The sequence below is a fragment of the Canis lupus genome, chromosome 5 (genome assembly GCF_011100685.1).
Source record: "Canis lupus familiaris isolate Mischka breed German Shepherd chromosome 5, alternate assembly UU_Cfam_GSD_1.0, whole genome shotgun sequence".
Taxonomy (NCBI): Eukaryota; Metazoa; Chordata; class Mammalia; order Carnivora; family Canidae; genus Canis; species Canis lupus.
The window spans coordinates 27,653,993-27,676,547 of record NC_049226.1 but is presented as its reverse complement, the minus strand read 5'-3'; the positions used below and the strand labels follow the sequence as shown (position 1 = coordinate 27,676,547).

At 40.3% G+C, this 22,555-nt stretch overlaps 1 long non-coding RNA gene across 1 annotated transcript in view; it reads right to left on the bottom strand.

The window, feature by feature from the left end:
• The window catches only part of LOC111096104, a 28,135-nt gene extending 16,928 nt beyond the window's left edge, over positions 1-11,207 (bottom strand). The window contains exons 1-2 of the long non-coding RNA XR_005358853.1: positions 11,030-11,207; positions 9,315-9,699 (exon numbers count right to left, since the gene is read on the bottom strand). This is a non-coding gene — a long non-coding RNA (uncharacterized LOC111096104). The remainder of the gene's footprint in view (positions 1-9,314; positions 9,700-11,029) is intronic.
• Between the last annotated feature and the right edge of the window lie 11,348 nt (positions 11,208-22,555).

Here is a 22,555-nt window from a genome sequence, read left to right as displayed (position 1 = left end):
TAAGGGAGATTGTCAGAGAAATTTGTAGAGTGTAGGGATGGAACACATTTTTCTTATTATTCAACTAAATGGCGTGTCGTAATTTGTTTCCAGTTTTCATCTCAGAGGCATTGGCCTGCATCTTGTCTTGTTTAATATCCCTGCAGAGCTGAATCAAGAACTAAAGGGTACCTTGGAAGCTAACAGGAGCCCTGTGCTCAGATTAGCCCTGCAGGATTTGTGCAGTAAAGCAAGAAGCAGGACTTTATTTATCTTGGTGTTTGTGTGATCCCAGGGGAAACAGCTGCTGCTCAGAATGGATGGTACAGCAGCAAAGATATCTGGAGTTTTAGGTCGGCTTCAGTTTTCTCTTTCTTAGCCATTTACTCTGTGCCAGCAACATATTCTTAGAGTTTGAGTGCCTGCCTGAATTGAAAGAGCATTGGACAAATGTCCAGGAGACTTGCAGGGCCGTCCCAGCCCTGGTGAGTCACTGGCAGAGTGTCACCTGTGCAGGGAAAATCACCGCCTATCTCCAGGCTCTAAGGAAACCAGACTGGATAACCTCTAAAGTCTTCTCCAGAGGAAATTTCTGGGGTTCAACATAGTAATTGAAAAGGAACTCCCGGGCAGCCTGGGTGGCTCAGCGGTTTGGTGCCGCCTTCCGCCCGGGGTGTGACCCTGGAGTCCTGGGATCGAGCCCCGCGTCGAGCTCCCTGCATGGGGCCTGCTTCTCCCTCTGCCTGTGTCTCTGCCTCTCTCTCTCTCTCTCTCTCTGTGTGTGTTTCTCATGAATAAATAAAAAATAATAATAATAAAAAGAAAAAAAGAAAAGAAAAGGAACTCCCTTAAAAGGAAAGGTGTCAAGAGAAATCTTCTTACTATGGTCCACAGATGGCACACACAGCGGCCATGAAATAATCTGTAGTTGCATATGAATAGTTTGTGTGTGTTTATATGCACTCACAGAGAGGGGCCAAGGCCACACTGGGTGCTTGGAAGGGTTTGCAACCCTACGGTGCAGGGAGATTGCGTCTAAGCTTGCAGAGGACTTGAGACCACCTGTTTGCAAGAAAGTTTAACATGATTGCCAAAGATGCAATATTTCTAAATAAAAATGTTGAACATATTTCTAAAATTTTAATAATGACTTCTTTAACTTCTGATGACAACACTAATGTACATGCTGCATCCACCTCCATACACACACAGACACACATTAACTGCATATACATACTCACTACATACACACACACTACACACACACTCACTACACACAGACTCATTACATACACACTCACTACATATGCACACACACCTGGGATAATTTATCCTGTGCTTGGCTAATCCAATGAATTGCTTTTTATTTATACCAACTATAGACTAAATTGAATAGTGTTAAAATACTACTTCAGGGGCAACTGAAAAGTCATGGAAAATAAGAAAAATATTTAAAATAGTTTAACCAGCTTCTACAAGAGAAACCTGTGTAAGTTTTAAAGAATAGTGCTGCTCTACCAGAAAACAATTTTTAAAGCTGTAATTTTGTATAACTGAAGGATCTTGGCAACTGTTTGAGATTTATTTCTTTCATATTCTTCCAAAATTAAATTCTATCAAACGCCATACATATTCTTGAAGAAATATGATTTGCTACAGTGAAGTCTTCTTTTGTTTATCCTGTCATTTGAGAGGGAATATTTGAGTACAAACACGCCTATGCAAGTTAATTTGATTTTCATGTCCTCCTAGATACTACTATCTGAGATAAGATTGGGCTCTATGAACATATTTTAGGCCATTAATTATTTTGAAGGTGTTAGGCACATTTAAAATAAAATTTTTGCAAATAAAGTGACACTGGCATTGTGTAAAATCCTATCTTTCTAAGCTTGTTGTTTTAATCTGTATTTTATATACTCAGGTGATAAGCAGAGTGATTTTGTGCTTTCAATAAAAATTGCCCGATGGTTTTATTTTAAAAATTACATCTTTAAATCAAGATGGAACAGATGGAAACTTCATTGTTTACACAAACAACTACAGTTTACTTCAGGGTAGGGACTCAGAATCAGAGTCCTGATAAAGAACTGGAAAATAATCCAGAAAATCTTAATTTTTTTAAAGATTTATTTATTTTTTCATGAGAATCACAGAACGACAGGCAGAGACACAGGCAGAGGGAAAAGCAGGCTCCATGCAGGAAGCCCGATGAGGGACTCAATCCTGGGGCTTGGGATCACGACCTGAGCCAAAAGCAGACGTTCAACCATTGAGCCACCCAGGTGTCCTTGTAACATACTTTTTACATATGAAAGTATATCCTCTTTCAAAGATATTCCTCCTCTTAAGTACTTATTTGATTAGCTGGTTAAAGATTTTGATACCTATTTGATGAATTGATGGATTTGAAATAGTTTTCAGGAGACTTGACTCCTGTTTTCTGGCTGTGTGCTTATTGTCAGGAATGGAAGGAGGTAGGAAAGGCCCTAAAACCATTGGGTTAAAAAAAAAACACATTGAATTTGTTGTTCTTGGGCTTTTAGTTTGTTTTTGAATGAGCTGGGCAGGGTAAGAGCAGAAAAGAGGCGCCACACACCTGACGACAGGCACTGTCAGGTGTGCTCCTCCTGGGCTGCTTCTCCCTCGTGTCCCGTTTTCCTGCTCTGAAAGCCGGTTGCTCCCCCAGCTTCTGCTCCACGTTCCAGCCTCAGCAGCGTCTTTGCCTGCCCTCAATACCACTGTCCTATGCTTCATGCGGTCCACATTGTCTTTCTCAGCATTAACATAGGAGTATTTTCATCGTTATTTGTGTGGGCTTTCGTATCTATATTATTCCACATTATAAATTCTGTAAGTGTAGGAACTTAGCCCCTCTGTCCTTCCTCGCCCTGTACTGTGTCTGGAAAATAGTAATACGGGCATGTCTTGTTCTATTGTGCTTCACAGATGCTTCACTCCTATAAAGTGAAGGTTTGTGGCAATTCTCTGTTGAGAAAGTCAGTTGGTGCCATTTTTTTCCCAATGGCATTTGCTCACTTTATGTCTCTGTGTCACATTTTGGTGATTCTCTCGATATTTTGGACTTCTTCATTATTATTATATTTGTTACAGTGATCTGTGATCAGTGATTATAGCTTATTCAAAGCTCAGATGATGGTTAGAACTTATGCAAAGAATACAAAAATACTGATTTGAAGGGGCACCTCCCCAATGTTCATAGAAGCAATGTCCACAGTTGCCAAACTGTGGAAAGAGCCCAGATGTCTATTGACAGATGAGTGGATAAAGAAGATGTGGTCTCCATATATACAATGGAATAATAGCCATCAGAAAAGATGAAGTTTTGCCATTACAATGATATGGGTGGAGTAGAGAGCATTATGCTAAGTGAACTAAGTCAGAGAAAGACAAATACCATATGATAGCAATAAAGTATTTTAAAATTAAGGTACGGAAATTGGTTTTTAGGCATAATACTACTGCACATTTAAATGACTATAGTACTGTGCAAACACACATTTATGTGCACTGAGAAACCAGAAGAGGCCCCTGGACTCATCTTATCATGATATTCTCTTACTGCAGTGGTCTGGAGCCACACCTGCAGTCTCTCCAAGGTACGCCTATATTATTAAAAAGCTTACAATTCACATACCATGTGTAGGGCAGTATTTTATACTCAAACTCAATTTTTAACCCCTAAGCCCTCTTTGAAGTAAGTACCAGAGTATTTTTCACTTTATAGATGAAGACCCTGAGGTAGAGAGACCCTACCTCGCTTGTCCAAGCTTCTGCAGCTGCCATGGGCTAAGCCTGGGTGTGAACCCAGGCCTTCCAGCTTCAGAGTCTGTGCTTCTGATGGTATGTTAAGGTGTTGTTATAACAAGTCTTTATCAAGTGGGGAAAAAAAGGAACTAGCACCAGAATGCCTCCAGCACCCTAACAGTCATGTATGGCCTTTTGAAGAAGTGAGAGATGAACTGACCTGGCGGTGTGAGTAGAAGTGAAATGCACCCCAGGAGACACAGGGTAGGGTGTTGGGGTGCGGAGGGAGGTGTGGGATGGCATGCTCCAGGTAAGACAGGCCTGCTGGCTGTGAGAGATCGCTTACTTGGAAGTGAGGGTGTCCATCGAGGCAGGGCTGAAGTCACTGAAGACTTTGTAAGTATTTTAAAGGAGACTTTATGGGAGTCAACGGAAAGGAGAAAGAGCAGTGATTTGCAGTTTGAGAAAACGGTCTATAGGAGAATCTGTCAGGGGAACTGTCACAGTGATGTAGTTGATGGACTTGCTGGCCTGGGCTGGAGGATGGTTTGCATGTAACTTACCTTGAGGACTTAGAGACAGCAGGGTTAGGTGACTGGATACAGGAACAGAAGGAAGGGAGAGAGATGAGTTACATGTTTCCGCTTATTCAGATGGGAGGCAGGAAAGGGATCAGTGCAGACTTCAAAGTGCCAAGGTGGTGTGCCAGTGGCCATGAGCACAACAGTTGTGGATGCTTCTCTTGAGCTTAACAGATGTGTGTGGGCCAGGGATATGAACGTGAGGTAATGGACATAGTACCTGAAGCCCCACAGCCCAAGGCAGGAGCACAGAACAGCTAAGCATGTGGCCCCCACTGGCCCAGGTGGACAGCACGGGCGGGAGTGTTTCTGAGTCCTGGCTCCCCTGCTGTGACAGGCCATGCACCGGGTGTACCCCACCTGTTATGGAGTGCCTGTGGAGGCCTCTGGCACAAGGGAAACATCCATTACAGTTAGGTTCTTCCCTTTGCTTCTCTATATTTAATATATTTTCTTAAAGATAACTCAAAAATTAAAGCTAACAATAGGAGACTTTAAAGTCTGAAATATGAATACCAGATTAGCTATGTCTAACCAACAGTTTATTACACCTACTGCATTTTTAATTTAGTTGTCTATATGTACTTTATTTCTAAAATTCTGCTGAGTGAAGTAAGTCAGTCGGAGAAGGACAAACATTATATGTTCTCATTCATTTGGGGAATATAAATAATAGTGAAAGGGAATATAAGGGAAGGGAGAAGAAATGTGTGGGAAATATCAGAAAGGGAGACAGAACGTAAAGACTGGGGAAACGAACTAGGGGTGGTAGAAGGGGAGGAGGGCGGGGGGTGGGAGTGAATGGGTGATGGGCACTGGGGGTTATTCTGTATGTTAGTAAATTGAACACCAATAAAAAATAAATTTAAAAAAATAAAATAAAATAAAATTCTGTGTATTCAGTTTTCAAGTTGGCTCTTATTATTTGTTTTCTTTGGTTCTTTTATTTTCCTTTAATCAGTATAAACAATTTATAATTGAGTCTCCATCACAGAGTGGATGCTCAACTTCCAAGAATTATCATAGGAGTTGGTAGGAAAAAGACAGGATTCTATTTCCTAATTAAATATAGATTCTTATTTAAACTAAGAAAAAGAGAGAGAGAATAAAATTTAAAAACAAAAACCAAAAAAATACTAAAAACTCATTTAAGGCTGACTCTCAGATTTCCTTTTGACGGGTTTTGTTTAGACAGACCTACACTGTTTGCATTCTTCTTGTTTGGCAGTGATGTAGAGATAGAATCCATACATTATATGATTAAAGATCAAAAGTTAGTGCAGTAATAGAAAGGAAAGCATCTTTTCTGAATATAAAGATTAAGATTCAGAGTTGATAAACTGGATGCTAGATTTTTTTAAAAAGGGGGTGGGGTGGGGATATTTTTTACTAAGTTCTTTAAGATAATATCTTCAAATAAGCTATTGAATATGGGGCTTAGAATGAGCTGTAGATAATTACAAAGATGCATTTATCCCAAATCCAGGGCTTGGGTATTTAATGTTGCCTATCCCTTTATAAGGATTCAGTGAGCTTTCTGATTAGATAAACACACTAAATTATCTCCCCGCAAGGTTCAAGGGAAAAAGATAACACAGGGAGTGCATTAATGTTTTCTACACACATACACAGAGACCCCAGATTGTTCCTTCCTAATTTATCTGGGGACTTGCTTCATGCTAGCTCAAGCCCAAGAGTTGGATCAGTAGTTAAAATGAAATTATCACAGACACTGTGGTTGTAATTCATATGCTTCTGGTTTGGTAAAAGTTTTCATCATTCTAAAGTGCCTGACCATAATGGAAAATGACTGCATAACTTTTTTTTTTTTTTAATCTCTCCTCAGTTCATTGCACACATCGAGCTTTATCCTTCCAATGCCCATTTTGGAGTAGTTCTGAAAAAGTCACAGAAATTTCATATCAAATTGGAAAATGTCAAGTACATTTAATTTTACGTTTGACAGTTGATGGGTAGTTTCCTTCATTCGATTTCTCCATTTTACTTCTTAAGATGGGAAGACTTCTCAGATTAATATGCAGACGCCCATTAAACAGACCAGCTTTGAGACTTCTTTGAAATAAAGGTACATTTTGGGCTCTAAATTCTCTCTTCCCTTTGAGTCCCCTGACAATTATTTCCTGTCCTGTATTTGTCACAGCCCATAACAGCTTTCCTCTAGCAGCTTCTGCTTTAGAGGTCAGGATCCTAAAGGCACATCTCAAAGGATTCTGATTCTGTCCATTCCCCCACCTTCTACCTCTGTTTCTCTTGTCTACTAGATTGTTCTAGAAAGCACTTTACTGTCCTCAATAAGCTCACGGTCTGGCCAAGTAAGATATAAATAAATATATCTACACGGAGTATAGCTATCACACATTTATATTATGTATTTGTATGTAGATACAACTAACTGTCATAGAGATAGCTACGTTAGTGGCATAAAACCGCGCTTTCATATCAAGTAGCATGAATTGTTTGATTTTAACCAGGATTTCGGGATGTCTTTATGGATATCTGAGCTGGGCCTCAATGTTACATGTCAATTATACCTAAAAACAAAAGGGACAAACAAGTAAAAACCTCCAAAAATAATTAGAATTCAAAATGGATCACTAGTGTCCAAATCCCTGCATACTAAGGTCCTGGGAACAGATGAGAGAGGTTTATATAGACGTGCCCTCGGTTTTCTTTGTGATAATAAGACGAGAATGACTTATTCCTACAGGTGTTCCTGCTTTGTCCTCTCCCGTTATGCCAAATCCCTCAATTTTAGCAGGTGTCTTCTCATATTTCACTGAAAAGATCAAGTCGTACCTGAATTTTTTGTGCACTTCCTCAGCTTTTGCATTCTATTACAATATCTCTGGATTTTATGGATTCCCTCCACCCTTGTTTTTATCATGATAGGACTTATCTCTCTTCTCAACTAAGGCCAGTCCTTGGCCGTGGCCTTCATGCCCTCCCTGTGCATCTGCGCTGAGACCTCTTGCTCCATCTGTTTCTCCTACTTTCTTATCCCATTATCTGTTTCGCCTCCTCTCACATGTGCTTATCTATGGACACATTTTTTTTAATTTTTTTTAAATTTTTATTTATTTATGATAGTCACAGAGAGAGAGAGAGAGAGGCAGAGTTACAGGCAGAGGGAGAAGCAGGCTCCATGCACCGGGAGCCCGACGTGGGATTCGATCCCGGGTCTCCAGGATCACGCCCTGGGCCAAAGGCAGGCGCCAAAAGGCTGCACCACCCAGGGATCCCCTATGGACACATTTTTAACTCAAAAACAATATCTTTTTCTCAGCAACCACCACAAGTTTCTATATTCTTCTTTCGTTGACCACAAGTACCTTGACAGTAACTACTGTACAAGGTATACAGTAATTACTGATGGTAATCAATGATTTCTCAGTCATTTAATCCACATACTGGTGTCGAATCTTCTCCCTTCCTGATCTTTCCACATAATTTGATGTTCTTGGCCCACTGGTCTTGTTGGATCCCTCTCATCCTTTGACTTCTGTGTTCTTGTATCTATTGCTTTGCTTTGGTTTCTTTCTTGTCATAGTTTATTTAGGATGGAACATAACCATTTCCTAAAGTGTTTCCTGTTGCTATCTTACTACTTTTCTGTAATCTCACTTGTGTGTGTGTGCGCACGTGTCTGTGTGTGTGTGTGTGTGTATGACTATAAGTATTGTCTTCACTTGGGTGACTTTTAAATCTCAAATTTTTGTTGGGTATCATCATTGGTATGTTATGCAGGCATCTCAGACTCACTCCATATAAATCCTAGCATCATCCCAAACTTCATTTTCCACTCCCTAATCCTGACTGAGCTCTTTCTGACTTCTGTTTCTATGAGGAGTTTTGCTAATAACTTGTTCTCCAAGTTACTTGGGTTTAAAATCTGGGTATGACTTAGCCTCTTCTCACTACTTCAGTAACTATTTCTAAATGTTTCCATGCCTCTAGATCTACTCTCAGTAGAATCTTTCACATCTTTTCTCTCCTTTAAATATCATGGCTACCACTCTATTTCACACCCCATGCGCTGTCTCATATAATTGAGAAAGGTGTTTATTGACCAATGTTAACGGTGCCACCACATAGAGTATAACAGGAAGAGTCTCCCTAGGGCTCTGGACTAGACAGTCTGTAGATATGCATCACCTTCCCAGCATCCCCAGACCATGAACCACACTGTCAACAGACTCTAGGCCAGTCTTCTAACCCCTTCTCTTTAAACTCAAGCACTCCACAAATCATCTTCCATAAAGTTTGGTGCCAATCATAACATCATCCTATTAGAGAGCTTCAGTGGCTCTGTTATATCTTACTGAAGGAAGTGTTATCCCCTTAATATTGTAACAAAGGTCTTTGTCAAAATGCGCCTAGTTTCCAAATGTGTTCTGTGCTCTTATGAAACATAACAATTTTTTAAAAAATATTGCCATGAATGAAGACCTGTTTTCTATTTCAGATACAAACTGGTTGCTATTTCAAATATAAATTGGAACTAATTTAGCACAAACAGATTCTCTCGGGTATCTGAGTAAGTGTAACAATAACACAATACCAAAAAAAAAAAATCTTATCAAGTTTGGGAAGCAGTTCAGTTTTCAGACTCTCACTATCAGGAATTCACAATGCTTGTTTATATATATATTCAAGAAAAAATATATATACTCACATACATATGTATTCATGTTAAAAAAAATTATCCAAAAAAAAAAAAAAGAATTATCCACGGCCCTTGCTAAAGATGTGAAGGCAGATTCTACTCTAGGGGACTCCTATGATGGGGTTTTGCAGTACTGGAGATGGACCAGGCTCAACTCTGAACACAACAGAAATTAGTGGAGGTTTGTAGCCAAGGTGGTCAAGGGGTCAGTGGATGGAAGTTACCTATAGGAAACACGAAGGCCAGGGCATTTTGGCTAGACCATCGGGTTCTTGCTGAGGCCAGAGTGGTAATATACTCACGTTGTGGATGAGGGACTCAAGCCAATATCAAGGTTGGGGGATTTTCGCTAGTGATCCAACAGAGTTCTTGTTAAAACTGAACTGATCTGGCCCAGGGCAGAGTCTTAGGTCATGGCCATTATGGTGGAGAGGACTCTGAGGGAGTCAGGCCAAGGAGAGAGTCTTTGTAGCCCTCTGGACTGCTGACTCTGAACTCAGCTCCCAGCAGCTCCCAGTGTCTCTGTGTCCCAGGTAAAAACACAACAGTCTGAGAGGACAGGGTCTCTCTGCTCCACGTAACAATGGCTCTTATGCTCTCCAGTATTTAGGCCACTTCACAGTCATTTCCTTCACTAAAATTTTCCTTGATTCCTTAAGAGACTGTGTGCTCTTTCCTCTGAATCCCCTGGAATATGAACATATTTTGTCAGAACCAGTATTTATTTTTACATAGCATACTGGATCAACAGAACGCATCCCCATAGACTCATTCACTCTTTCAGGGAACCTTCTGTTGCCTTACTTGACTTTGTCTTATTCCTGTCACACAGCAGGCACAGTAATACCTGCTTTAGAATCAGTCCTCTGTAAATAACTGTTAGAGCAAAATGCATTGAGATCGTTAGATCTTGAGTTACTGTATCCCCAGTCCCTTCAAATTACAGAAGAAGAAAGCCATCCTGGTCTTCAAGATCATTCTCTGCTACTCCACGTGGCCATTCTTCCTCCTATCCCTGGCTGCCTCCCACTTGGAACACTTGATGCAGTCCCATGATGCTGCATTGGGAGCTGCTCTGCAGACACAGGGTCATTTAATCAGGCACCCTTTAATTTGTCAGTCTGGATTTCCTCCTTAAGTATGTGCTTCCACATTTTCAATCCAGTGTGATTCTGAGAGTACACTCTGTACATTATTGATGTCTAGAGTCTGGAGTGTAGCATTTTGAGTTAAAACCAGCTACTTAATTACACTGCTTGATGACTGATTATCCTAGATAGTGATTTGTATTTCTATGGGATTGATCATTTTTGGAAGCCTAAGGTGCAATATTCCCACCTGCTGTCTCTGTCTCATGGGCAGATTTACATATTTGACTAAATGCCGTTCACACTTTGATGAAATTTAAATTAATTATACCTACTTAAGGTTTATGTAAAAATGCCCAATTGCTGGGGACTCTGGAAGAATCTCCACTAAATCTCTAAGTTCAATCCAGATGACAAAAAAAGAATGAACCTTAAGTATCCTTCCAAAACAGATTTAGTGATGTAACCCAACCAAATTTGCCAGAGTTATCCAGACAGTCAATGACATGCATCACTGAGATTGGGCTACATGATAATTTGGTAAAAAGAGTAAGCATTTAAGGTTGGTTATGATAAATAATATGGTTTGGGGGCACCTGAGTGGCTCAGTGTGTTAAGCATCTGCCTTGGGCTCAAGGCATGATCCTGGGGTCCTGGGATGGAGTCCCACATCAGGCTCCCTGCTCGTGGGGAGTCTGCTTCTCCCTCTGCCTCTGTGCTTGCTCTTTCTCTCTCTCTCTCTCTCCCTCCCTCTCTCTAGCTCCCCCTCTGCCCCTCCCAGCCCCCATGCTCGCTCGCTCTCTCTCAAATAAATAAATAAAATCTTTACAATAAATACATGACATGGTTTTCCTACCCCAAATTAAATTATCTGAGACTAGCTTAGGGAAAATTAAGAAAAAAGCCACCCTAAGACTGGTTGTGCTTACCACTGCATTGCTGGCCTCCCAACTGAAACCTAAGGAGAAAATCCAAAGGAAAAGAGGGGCTGATATGTCATAGGGATCCAGATCGTAGTGTGGCAGGAGTCTGTCCTCGTGTTAAAGAGCTTTGGAAAGTGATCTGCAGCAGCCCTGAGCTGCGGAGGGGGACTTCCACCCGCATCACTCTGTGGGAGAACGCCCGCCAACGATCGCTCTGCGGTCCTGCTCTCGTGCTGTTGGAACGCACAAATAAATGCTGAATTAGGATAAAATACCCTGGGAAGTAGTTCACTCTCTGTGTATAAAGTAAATTTTTTTATTAAGCGTTTTGACATTAGCTTAATATCATCTGTAAAGTTCATGGAGACCTGGAGTTGCTATGGAAACGGATGCTGGGGGAGCCATGGGGGTGGGGGGAGAGCCCCATAATACACACCCTGAGATTCCCTTCTTCACCTTCTTGCTTTCTTGGGTTTAGTCTGTCAGTGTTTTTGTGAGTGAAATTTCGAAAGTGCTTTGCAGGGCTTATTTTTCTATCACTACTCCGGCAATTGAAAATTGAGTAAACACCATCAGGCCCCATTCACTTATGCGGGGCCTCGTGATGCTAATTGCCGCTCCCTAAGTAGTACATATTGTTGGCACAGAATTGCGTTGCTGTGCCTTCAGAGCATCAGTTCGGTGACAGCTGCAGTCAGTCCTCCTCTCGCTATTGAGGCTCAGGTGCGTTCTCCCTGCTTTCCTGTCTCCCTTTGTGAGGCTGATTGATGATCTCCGTTTTCTGTGCCTCCCATTGATGCTGCAGTGCTGGCCTTCCAAGAAGCTGGGGTGCCGGGGGTCACCTGGATTCCCGCTGCCGAGCTCGTACCCTGAGTTCTCTCCTGTATTATCGCCTTTCCTCTCCACTGTCACCACTTCATGCCCCCAAATAAGAGGAAGCCAGGCTCTGTTGACTAAGTGAAAGTTGCATGAATACATTTAGTTGAATAACAGAATATTTTAGTAAATTCATCTCTTGGTTCACTTAGAGCAGCTTTTATTGTGGTTAGTTAATGATTCCAAAATACTTCAAGGTGTCTTGCACCTCCAGATCACACTAGAGTTGAGAGGCTAAATAAAGCATGCACCCTACAACAATGTCCAGGGATGGCAAACGGAAGACTCCAGAGAATAGGGCAGTGATGGGAACGCCATGGACAGCGCCGTCTTATGGAGACCAGGTCACAGAGATAACATCCGTCCTGGGTCTTCTGGTCACAAGTGTAGGATCCTGGATTAGCTAGCACAAGGCAGAGTGAAATATATTAAAATGCTAGAAGGATTCTTGCTCTGGACCCTCTTTATTCTTACTCTCTGCACCTGAGCTAGCTTTCCTTTTGATTATACGTGCTACCAAATAGTTGTGCCAGGTGTGAAACTAAAATCATGACCTTGCTGCAGGATATCCAAGTTAATGAGTAAGATTGCAATCTTTCCATGGATTGACCAACATTAGCTGAATAAGCATCTTGGTCCAGTCAGCTGTGGTCAGGAGGTCAGAATGAGTTATTCATTCATTCAATACAATTGCATTAACATTAGTTACTATTAATTTATTTTATTCCATACTATGAGCTGGGCACTATAGCATAAACATGATGGTTGTAGGAACACCTGTGCATATCCTATATCTCAACCAAAGGAGAGCATTGGTTGAGCAAACACCCCAAAGGATCAGAGGATAAAACTCACAGGTGCATTTTACAGAATGTTTTGTGTATGTATATGTGTGCATGTGTTTAATTTAGCTGTATGACGTTGAGGAATCTGCAGAAGTAGCTTCCATATTTAAAAAAAATCATTTTAGAAGAATGAGAATTTAGATCTAAAATGGACAAGCAGAAACAGATTCAAAAGCTTGTTAAACAAATTTGGCAAAAATAATGTCATGTTTCTTTTAAGTTAATTGCTTTGGGTATTTCTTTTATGACTTTGTATTATTAAAATGGGGCTTGACTATATGCTATCAAGCTTGTCCCAAAGACTCTGAATTATGAAGTGGGAAAAATACGTGTGTGTGTGTGTGTGTGTGTGTGTGTGTGATTATGGGATCATGAGAAAAGAGTTACTGCATTTTCAGAAATGTTTTCAAACTGGTCTTACAAAGAATTTCTCGAAACACAGATTTCATTTAAAACAATAACAAAAACAGTTTTTTTCAAGAGCTACAACAGGTTATTTTTAACTAAGATTAAATAGCTTTCTCAGAGTCAGAAACTGTTTAGACATTTTAAGTATCTTCATCATCTAACTCTGACCTCAAAGCAGAATAGAAATCAGAAAGGGAGACAGAACGTAAAGACTGCTAACTCTGGGAAACGAACTAGGGGTGGTAGAAGGGGAGGAGGGCAGGGGGTGGGAGTGAATGGGTGACGGGCACTGGGGGTTATTCTGTATGTTAGTAAATTGAACACCAATAAAAAATTTAAAAAAAAAAAGAAATGAGAATAGCCTTTAGCATTAACAAAATTAGTATTTCTGGATGAAGCATGTATCACTTTATCAAGCATATGGATTTACAGATTTTACAATAAATAACCATAAAAGGTGGAACAGGATACACCTTTCTGAGTTAGCAGAGGAAAGGAAGAGACAAGAGGGACCAGTCAGGCAAGGACACACACAAACAAGCTGGAAGTGCCTGAGAACAGCAGCAAACACACTTCTTGGGGATTTGCAATAAATAAACCACTCAGCCTGAGATCACATCCCAACAATTACCCTACTTCTTTCTTTTCAAAGCATTTCCTGCATTTCCTTTATACTTTTTTTCCCAGGGCTAGACTGAACCATTAACTACAGCAAACAGAGCAGTGAAAACACCAGGATAAAGTAATCTTAACCATGGTGGGGGTGCTCACTATGGCCATGGAGTCACTGCTAAGGATCCAGGATTTCATTTTTTTTAATTTTTATTTATTTATGATAGTCACAGAGAGAGAGAGAGACAGGCAGAGGGAGAAGCAGGCTCCATGCACCGGGAGCCCGACGTGGGATTTGGTCCTGGGTCTCCAGGATCACACCCTGGGCCAAAGGCAGGCGCTAAACCGCTGCGCCACCCAGGGATCCCGGATCCAGGATTTCAGAAAACAGTCCTAACACTTAGGAAACAAGAGCAACAGCGAGAGTGTCGTTATGAGTGTCCACCACGTGTCACGCAGTGTAATGACCATTTAAAATCTTTATCTTAATTCCTGTTAGTACTAAAAGAAAAAAAGCATTTTCATCTCATTTTTGCATTTGGTAAAATTAAATATCAGAGAATTTTTAAAATGTCTAAACTCCATTATGTAAATCTGAACTTGCTAATGGAGTTGCCATTAGCCATGAGTGACTATTTAAATTTAAAAACAAATTAGATAAAGTTATAAATTTAGATCCTTAATCATATTCACATTTCATGAATTCAGTAATTGCATGTGCTTGGTGGCTAAGGTATCAGATAGTCCAGACTGAACATCTCCAGCATTTCAGGAAATCTACTCTGTGGTAGAAAAGCCTAGATTCTAAACGTGCATTGCCACAGAGTCTGTGCTCTGTCCTCTTCCGTAATGCATGGATCATCCTTATACTGATTCAGTTAAAGTTCATACCCCAAGGTATTGCTCTATTTAATTATCCTATTTCTATTCTTTTAGAAACTAATGAACATAAAAATAAATCCATTTTGAATATTTCTCTGACTACTGGTTATATATGATTACAAAAGTATTAGTTTTTCTTTTTTGCATTAAAGAGCTTAGAATGAATTTTTAAAACCCACTTAAGGGAAAAATATTCACAAATAGGGTCCTCATCAAAATCATTGCTGCCTTCTGCACGTGTTTATGTGCAGACAAGCTCCTGTCCCCTGAAGGTATGGCGGTTACCAGAACACACGGTGATTCCCTGTCCTGAATAGGTTTCATTTTGGGAGACAAGTTTACAATTATTTGTAGTAGGTTAGAAAGTAATTGATTCAGAAATATAAGAAGGAGGTATAGTGGAGATTGCAATTTGAAATTGGGTTTCAGATACTACAGAGCAGTACAGATGACGTCTGAGTACAGACGTGAGGTCACTGATACCCAGCCAGTTCAGTAAATGGTACCCATCATGGCAGGGAGAAGAACAAGGACGGAGGCTCCAAGGCAATCCAGAGGCATGTCTGATGAGTCCAGAGCATCAGGAGAGGCCAGAGCATGGTGCTTGATGGGCAAGGGGGAAGAGAAGGGACCCCTGCCAGTTACTTTGGGCCGTAGTGTTAGTTTACTTTGTCAACAGGGCTGGGCCAGAGTGTATCCGGATAGATGGATGTGTGCATGCAGGTGTTTCCAGATGATGTTGGCATGTGAATGCAGACTGGGTGAAGCAGATCACCCTTGCTAGTACTGGTGTGCCCCACTTGTTCCGTCCAGGGCCTGTGTGTGACAGATGGCAGAGGAAGCATAGACTCGCTCTCTGCTTGAGCTGGAGCTTTCATTCTCTCCACCCTTGGAACTGGGTGCTCCTGGGTCTGGGGCTGTCAGGCTCATGTCAGGACTTGCATCATCATCCCCCAGCTCTCAGGCCTCAGTGCTTGAACTGGAACCAGAGCACCGGCTCCCCTGGGCCTTTAGCTTGCAAACAGCAGGTCAGGACTTCTCAGCCCCTGTGATCACACAGGCCAGCCCCTGATAATGCATCTCTGTCTGTTTATCTGTGTCCTGCTAGTTCTGTTTTTCGGGAAACCTGTGGCTGATACAGCCACGTAGGTCACTTAAAAAATACTTGGTGTTTGCTGAGAGAGATGAGGAGGCCCCAGAAGTAAACCCTTTCACATACAGAATGTGCTAAGAAGAGTTCTATCAGAACCACGTATTTTGACAAGTACGTGAAGTCCTCATTAGTGAGTCTGACAATCTCTGTGTAAGCATATATCTGCATTTAGATTAAGTTACTATTCTTTAGTTATCCATTATATTTAAAACAAACTGTACGACCATACTTCAATCAGTAAGTGCCTGCTAAGAACACTAAGGATCCTCATTTGGCAGATGGTGTTCTAAGTACTTTAAATCAGATTTTATCGAATGCTTCCCAAGAGCTTGAGTGACTTGCAAGATGATTTGGCCCCTTTGCCCTGGACGGGGAGTGGAATCAGTTGTGCTCTGTGATCCCAAAAGTTTATAGTCTGGTGGGAAGAAGCATGCATGCAGACAAGTAGTACTTCCCGCTCCTCACAAACCTAGTGGAGACATCTATGATATGCCATGCATTAATATGTATCTTAATAGTTCCATACATTATCTAAGGAAATTCAGCTAGAGACAAGGACTTTATACACATTCTCTCTCTTTCAGAAACAGAAGCAGATATGGTAATTATGAGTTCTCAGTGTTTTTTCCCTTGATTTCCCACTTGGAAGGCACAGTAGTTGTTCAGTGCAGCTAAAAGACATACAAACGCGCCTACCACTAATACCACTAATGTATGGGAGTACTTAGAAGCCCTTTCTCTAAAATCAGATTTATGCCATCACCAGGGCTTGCAGGTGTGCTCTTGAAGGAATGGTACTGAAGATCACTGCATATCAGTGCAGTGTGCCCGGTCCTGCAAATTAACTTCCTGTGACCTGAGGATACATATGAGCATTGTGGCTTTTGAAACCTTTACAGTTTATAGGATACTCATCCAACCTCCAGATATTGGATTGCATCCTTGAGAGCTTTGTCTTATCCTGTCATGCATTTCATTCAACACATATAGTCTCTTACCGCTCCTTCTGATTCTCTGTAAGAAGGAATCATGTAGTAAAGGAAAGCTTAAATCCATAGGCATTTTGTTTAAATCAGTGGCAGCTCAATATTCTAGAGATGAATATATGTTTAACTACTTATTACATGGACTTTGTATTGCTTGGAATAATCAGTACATTTTATAATGAATCGGGATTACCAGCTCCAAACCATTTCCAAATAGATACAACACTGGATTTATTCACCAGATTTCCATAGATGAATTACTGAGGCTAAGTGATGTAGCTATTTATAAAGTGGGATATTTGTTTCTTACACAGAGTATGAGGATAGTAACAAGAAATGGGAATAGTAAATCCTTTCATCCAAGTTCAGCTGACTTAAAAACAAACTTACTTACCTTCAATTAGTTACCTGAAAACATTTTGCCAAAATGTCCACATGATAATTAATGTTCCTCATGATTAAGTCACTTAAAATTTAACCAAAATTGAGAGGGTGTTAATATTTTGTAACAATTTTTATGTATTAGTGATTATATAAATTTGATAATTTTTTCTCAAACACTTGCTAACGTATGTATGTCAAACTATTTCATGTAATCACAGTGCTGTATGACTGCTAGGGCTTATAGGAATGTTTTTCAGCATCCTCTTGGAAATGGACTTTATATCCTAACATCTTGAGAACTTCTGATAAGAATATGACTTTGATAAAGAGTTTGTATCAATCAGGGTAGCCTAGGTTATACTGTGGTGATGATTCAATATCTTATTGTCTTCAGATAGCAAAGGTATATTTTTAATCATGCTGCAGGCATGCCACAGGTCTCTGGGGATTCTGTCCCATGTTGTCCTCATCTGGGGACCCTAAGTGCAGGGAGCCCCCCCACCTGGGTTTGCTAGTGGTCACTGCTGCACAAGAAGATGGGGGATTGTGCACCAGCTCTTAAAGGCGTCTGCCTGAAAGAGGTGCTCACTTTTTGCACACATTTCATTGGACAACACAAATCACATGATAATGTTGAACTTCCAGGAAGAGGGAATTAATTGTATGCACTTGTATTGTGTGTCCAGAATGAAGAGAACCAGAAATGTTAGCTGTATGTAACAATGTCTGTTTCAAGGTTCATATAGAAGGGACCAAAAGGAGAAAGGGAAGGAGAGAGGAAGTCAGAGGAAAGAAAGAAAGGGAGAAGGGAAGGAGAGAGAGAAAAGAAAAACAGAAAAGGAAAGAAAAGCTACTTAAGATACTAAACTCATACATCTGTGTGTGTGTGTGTGTGTGTGTGTGTGTGTGTCTTTTCACAGCAAACCATAGAAACATTAGTTTATACCTACAGTTTGTAAGGTGGGTCAGGAAAGGCTTCTGAGATGAGGTGATATGAGCATGAGAGCAGAAGAGAAATAGGAATTTACCCAGCAGAAAGAGAGGTGAAAGGGACTCTAAGTCTGAGATGAGCATATTTGAAAATATAGAATCAACAAATACCATGATTCAGCAACTAGAGCCACTTTTTGTTTATTTAGTTTTTAAATGTCTGGGCGTGATGGCTTGGATTCTTGGTCATCAGCTATTTATTCCCCTTCCTATCATGTGTAGGACGAACATATATTTCTGCCCCACTGATTTATTTTAGGCATGACCATGTGACTTCTCTGGCCATCAGAATGTAGGTTTAATTGAAAGGGTGCAAATTCTGAGCTTTGACATTAAAAGGTGCCATGTATTTCTGTTTGCCTCCTGGCAGCATGAACATGCCCAGGTAGTTTTCTATCCAGTCTGGGCTGGTGAGTGAGGCGTGGGAAGTATCATTCAAATAGCAAACCTCCCAGTCTATACACGGGGTAATAGATGCTTTTTATTATATTACTGAATCTTGTGGTGGTCATTTTGTTACACAGCATTATTGTATTTGTAGCTGACATAACCATAGAAAACTTACCAGTATTTTAAGTTTTTTAAGACAAAGATGAGTGCTATTGGTTTTTAAGTTTGAATATTCCAAAGAATTTTAAAGTCAAATATTTTGAAGAAGAAAACTAGTATGTAGTATCTGTTTTACTTATATGGGAAGGGCAGGGGCGCATGTCTTTGACTTCTTGAAGAAAAAAGTTCTAGACAGAGTAGATTTCTGTTTGGAGTTGGAGTTCTGTCCAGCTTCCACCGGATGGAGTAACCAAGACAAGGAAGACTTTGACTGTGCTAGCACTCTGCTTCCCATGGCCATCAGCCTGTATAGCCTATGCAGAGGTTATTAACAGGTTAGTGAAAGTTGGCAGTTCTTTATGCTTTAAATCAAACCTGACCTGAATTACTTCTAGAAGAAATTTCTCATATGTAGATACCACATTCCTTGTTTTCAGTACAGACTTGGACCTGGAATGTGATGGTTAAAAACGTGGATCCTAGGGCACCTGAGTGGCTCAGTCAGTGAAGCGTCTGCCTTTGGTTCAGGTCATGATCTCAGGATCCTGGGATCAAGCCCCATGTCTGACTCCTTGCTCAGTGGGAAGTCTGCTTCCCCCCCTTCCTCTGCATCCGTTCTCCTTCTCTCTCTCTCTCTCTCTCAAATAAATAAATAAAATCTTTAAAAAAAAAAAAAAAGAAACTTGGATCTGGAGGAAAACAGAGCTGGGAACTTGACCCTGATACTTATTAGCTGTGTTGCCTGAGATAAATTATTGAAATATATAAACCGGAGGTTAGTCGTATAAATAATGAGGGGAATAGTATCACCTATTGCGCCTATTACCTATTGTGCCATATAAATAATGAGGATAATAATATTACCTATTGCACTTGGTTATTCTAAGCTAATATATGTAAGTATATTTGGCATAGTGCTTGGCACAAAGGAAGAGCTCACCCAGTATGTGCCAATGACCGAAACACTGAGGATGATGATGATGATGACTTTCTGCTGGTCACCTTCTGTGATTATTTGAAGACAGAAGAGCAAATAACTGTTCATGTTGTCACCTAACAGATTCTATTGACTTTTTAGTGTTTGGTATTTGGTTAGCCTAAAGGAAAAACTGTTATATGGAAAGTTTGTTCAGGTGCTTGTTATTCTAATACAGCACACACAAAAAAAGAGCATTTAACCTGTTTTAATCTATAATATTTCCAGTGTATAATCACCTTTTTGGCAAAAGTACAGAATTAAAAGTATTTTTAATGAAAATGTGAGGTTAGAATAACTGAAAATTTCCTTGTACAGTGATGTTTTATTTATTTTTTTAAGTTTTTTTTTTAAAGATTTATTTATTCATTCATTCATTCATTCATTCATTCATTCATTCAGAGAGAGCGAGAGAGAGGCAGAGACACAGGCAGAGGGAGAAGCAGGCTCCATGCAGGAGGCCGACGTGGGACTCGATCCCGGGTCTCCAGGATCACACCCCAGGCTGCAAGCGGCGCTAAACCGCTGCGCCACCAGGGCTACCCCATATTTTTTTAAGTTTTTAATTATGCTTTATTTTAAAAATTAATTCCACTGTAGTTAACATACAGTGTTATATCCGTTTCAGGTGCCATGTTTAAAAATATGAATACAGAGACACCTGGGTGGCTCAGCAGTTAAGAGTCTACCTTCAGCCCAGGGTATGGTCCTGGAGTCCTGGGATCGAGTTCCACATCTGGCTCCTGCATGGAGCCAGCTTCTCTCTCTGCCTACATCTCTCTCTCTCTCTCTCTCTCTTTCTCTCTCTCTTTTTCTCTGCTCTGTCTCTCATGAATAAATAAATAAAATAAAATAAAAATAAACATATGAATACATTGTATTATCTAGTATGCCCCAGTTTAAATCAAATGGATAGAAATTTTCATTCTTTCAGAACTTAATCCTCAGTTGTTCTCTGCTCTTCACCCACATGAAGACCTCATCACCTATGTTACTAGACAGATAAACAGACTGTTAAAACTATTTTCATATTTTTGTGTGAGCTCATATAACAGTAAACTTTCATGATGCAAGATACATCATCATTTGAAACATTACCTTAGTGATAACATCAGAGAATATCTAAAATCATGTAATTAGTTTTAGAAATGAAGACTGAGTGTCAGTGACCACATTTTGACAGGTTAAAAACAATGATGGAAAAAAGGCTTGTTCAGGACCCAGGCTCCATTCATCATGTACATGGATGATATGGTCATAGTCCTTCTCTGTTCCCATTTTCCTTTGTGTCCTTTGACACAAGACACAAGGTGCTGTGTGCAGGGTGCTATTCTGGGTGGCAGAAGGTGTATGAAGGCTACACTTAAGAATAAGACATGGATTTCTCAAAGTGCTTTAAACAAAAGCAAGAGAAAAAATAACTTTTATTGGACAGGGTTCTCTTGGTTGCCAGTACAACCTGCCTCTCACTACCTTCATCAAAAAAGGAAATGTGTAGACCATGGGAATGAAGGCTCTCATAAATAGTGAATGCTAGATTCAGACACAGCTGGTTACAACCATGGGACGTTTCAAGATTGATCTCTCTCTGTCATTCAGGTCTGCTCTTCTTCATGAGGGCTTCATTTTCCTGAATACTCGGTGGGCACTGCAGCTCCTGGCAGCTCCAAGCCATCATTTGCCTTTTCATTAGCAAGCTTTAATATATTTACATCTGAATAGACTATTCATATTTTTCACATTCCTTTATGTGCTATTCTTTTTTTTTTAATGTTTTATGTTTTTTTATTCATGAGAGACAGAGAGAAAGAGGCAGAGACATAGGCAGAGGGAAAAACAGGCTCCCTGCAGGGAGTCTGATGCAGGACTGGATCCCCGGCCCTCTGGATCATGCCCTGAGCTGAAGGCAGATGCTAAACCATTGAGCCACCCAGGTGCCCCTTAATGTGCTATCCCTGATCCCTAACATGCCCTCTCCTCTTTGTTTAACTGGTCAATTATTAATATTTATTCAAATATTAGTTTAGATTTTGCCTCCTTCAGGGAGCCTTCCCTGGTTATGTGAGATTTTATCTCTTAATTGTGTGCTAATTATACCATCTGTTCAGCCCTTCCTGGCATTTATTACATGATTGAAAATGCCTGGTTTTATTTCTCTATCTTCAATCTGAAACATGATGCCTGTCAGAAAGTAGATGCTCAGTAGCAATATGCTTTCCAAAACATCTCAATTCCTGTTTTCATGGAAAAATATCTTCCTGTTAAAAGTAACTATCTAAAAAAAGAAAAACAAAACAAAACAGTAATCTGTCTTTGATCTTTGTAGGCATTTCTCTTCTGATGAAAAATGGGATGAAAGTATTTATCTTTTAATAATTTGCAAGATGCCTCTCCTACCCTCTTCCTCTTTCTGAACTCCCTACCCCATACCTCTTGATATTAGCATGCAGACAGTTTGCTCCCATCAAAAGAGTCAGTCTGATGTGGGGACAATGATTCATTTTAGCAGATTGCATCTGTCTGGAAAGAGATAGTGGCTTTCCTCTAAAATTGTATATCAGGTGAGATTTCTCAGAGAAAACCAATTGAATAAAAAAGAAGCAAAGACTATTCTGTAATAGGTACTACATATTTATATTATTATTTTTTTTTTTTATTGGTGTTCAATTTACTAACATACAGAATAATACCCAGTGCCCGTCACCCATTCACTCCCACCCCCCGCCCTCCTCCCCTTCTACCACCCCTAGTTCGTTTCCCAGAGTTAGCAGTCTTTACGTTCTGTCTCCCTTTCTGATATTTCCCACACATTTCTTCTCCCTTCCCTTATTTTCCCTTTCACTATTATTTATATTCCCCAAATGAATGAGA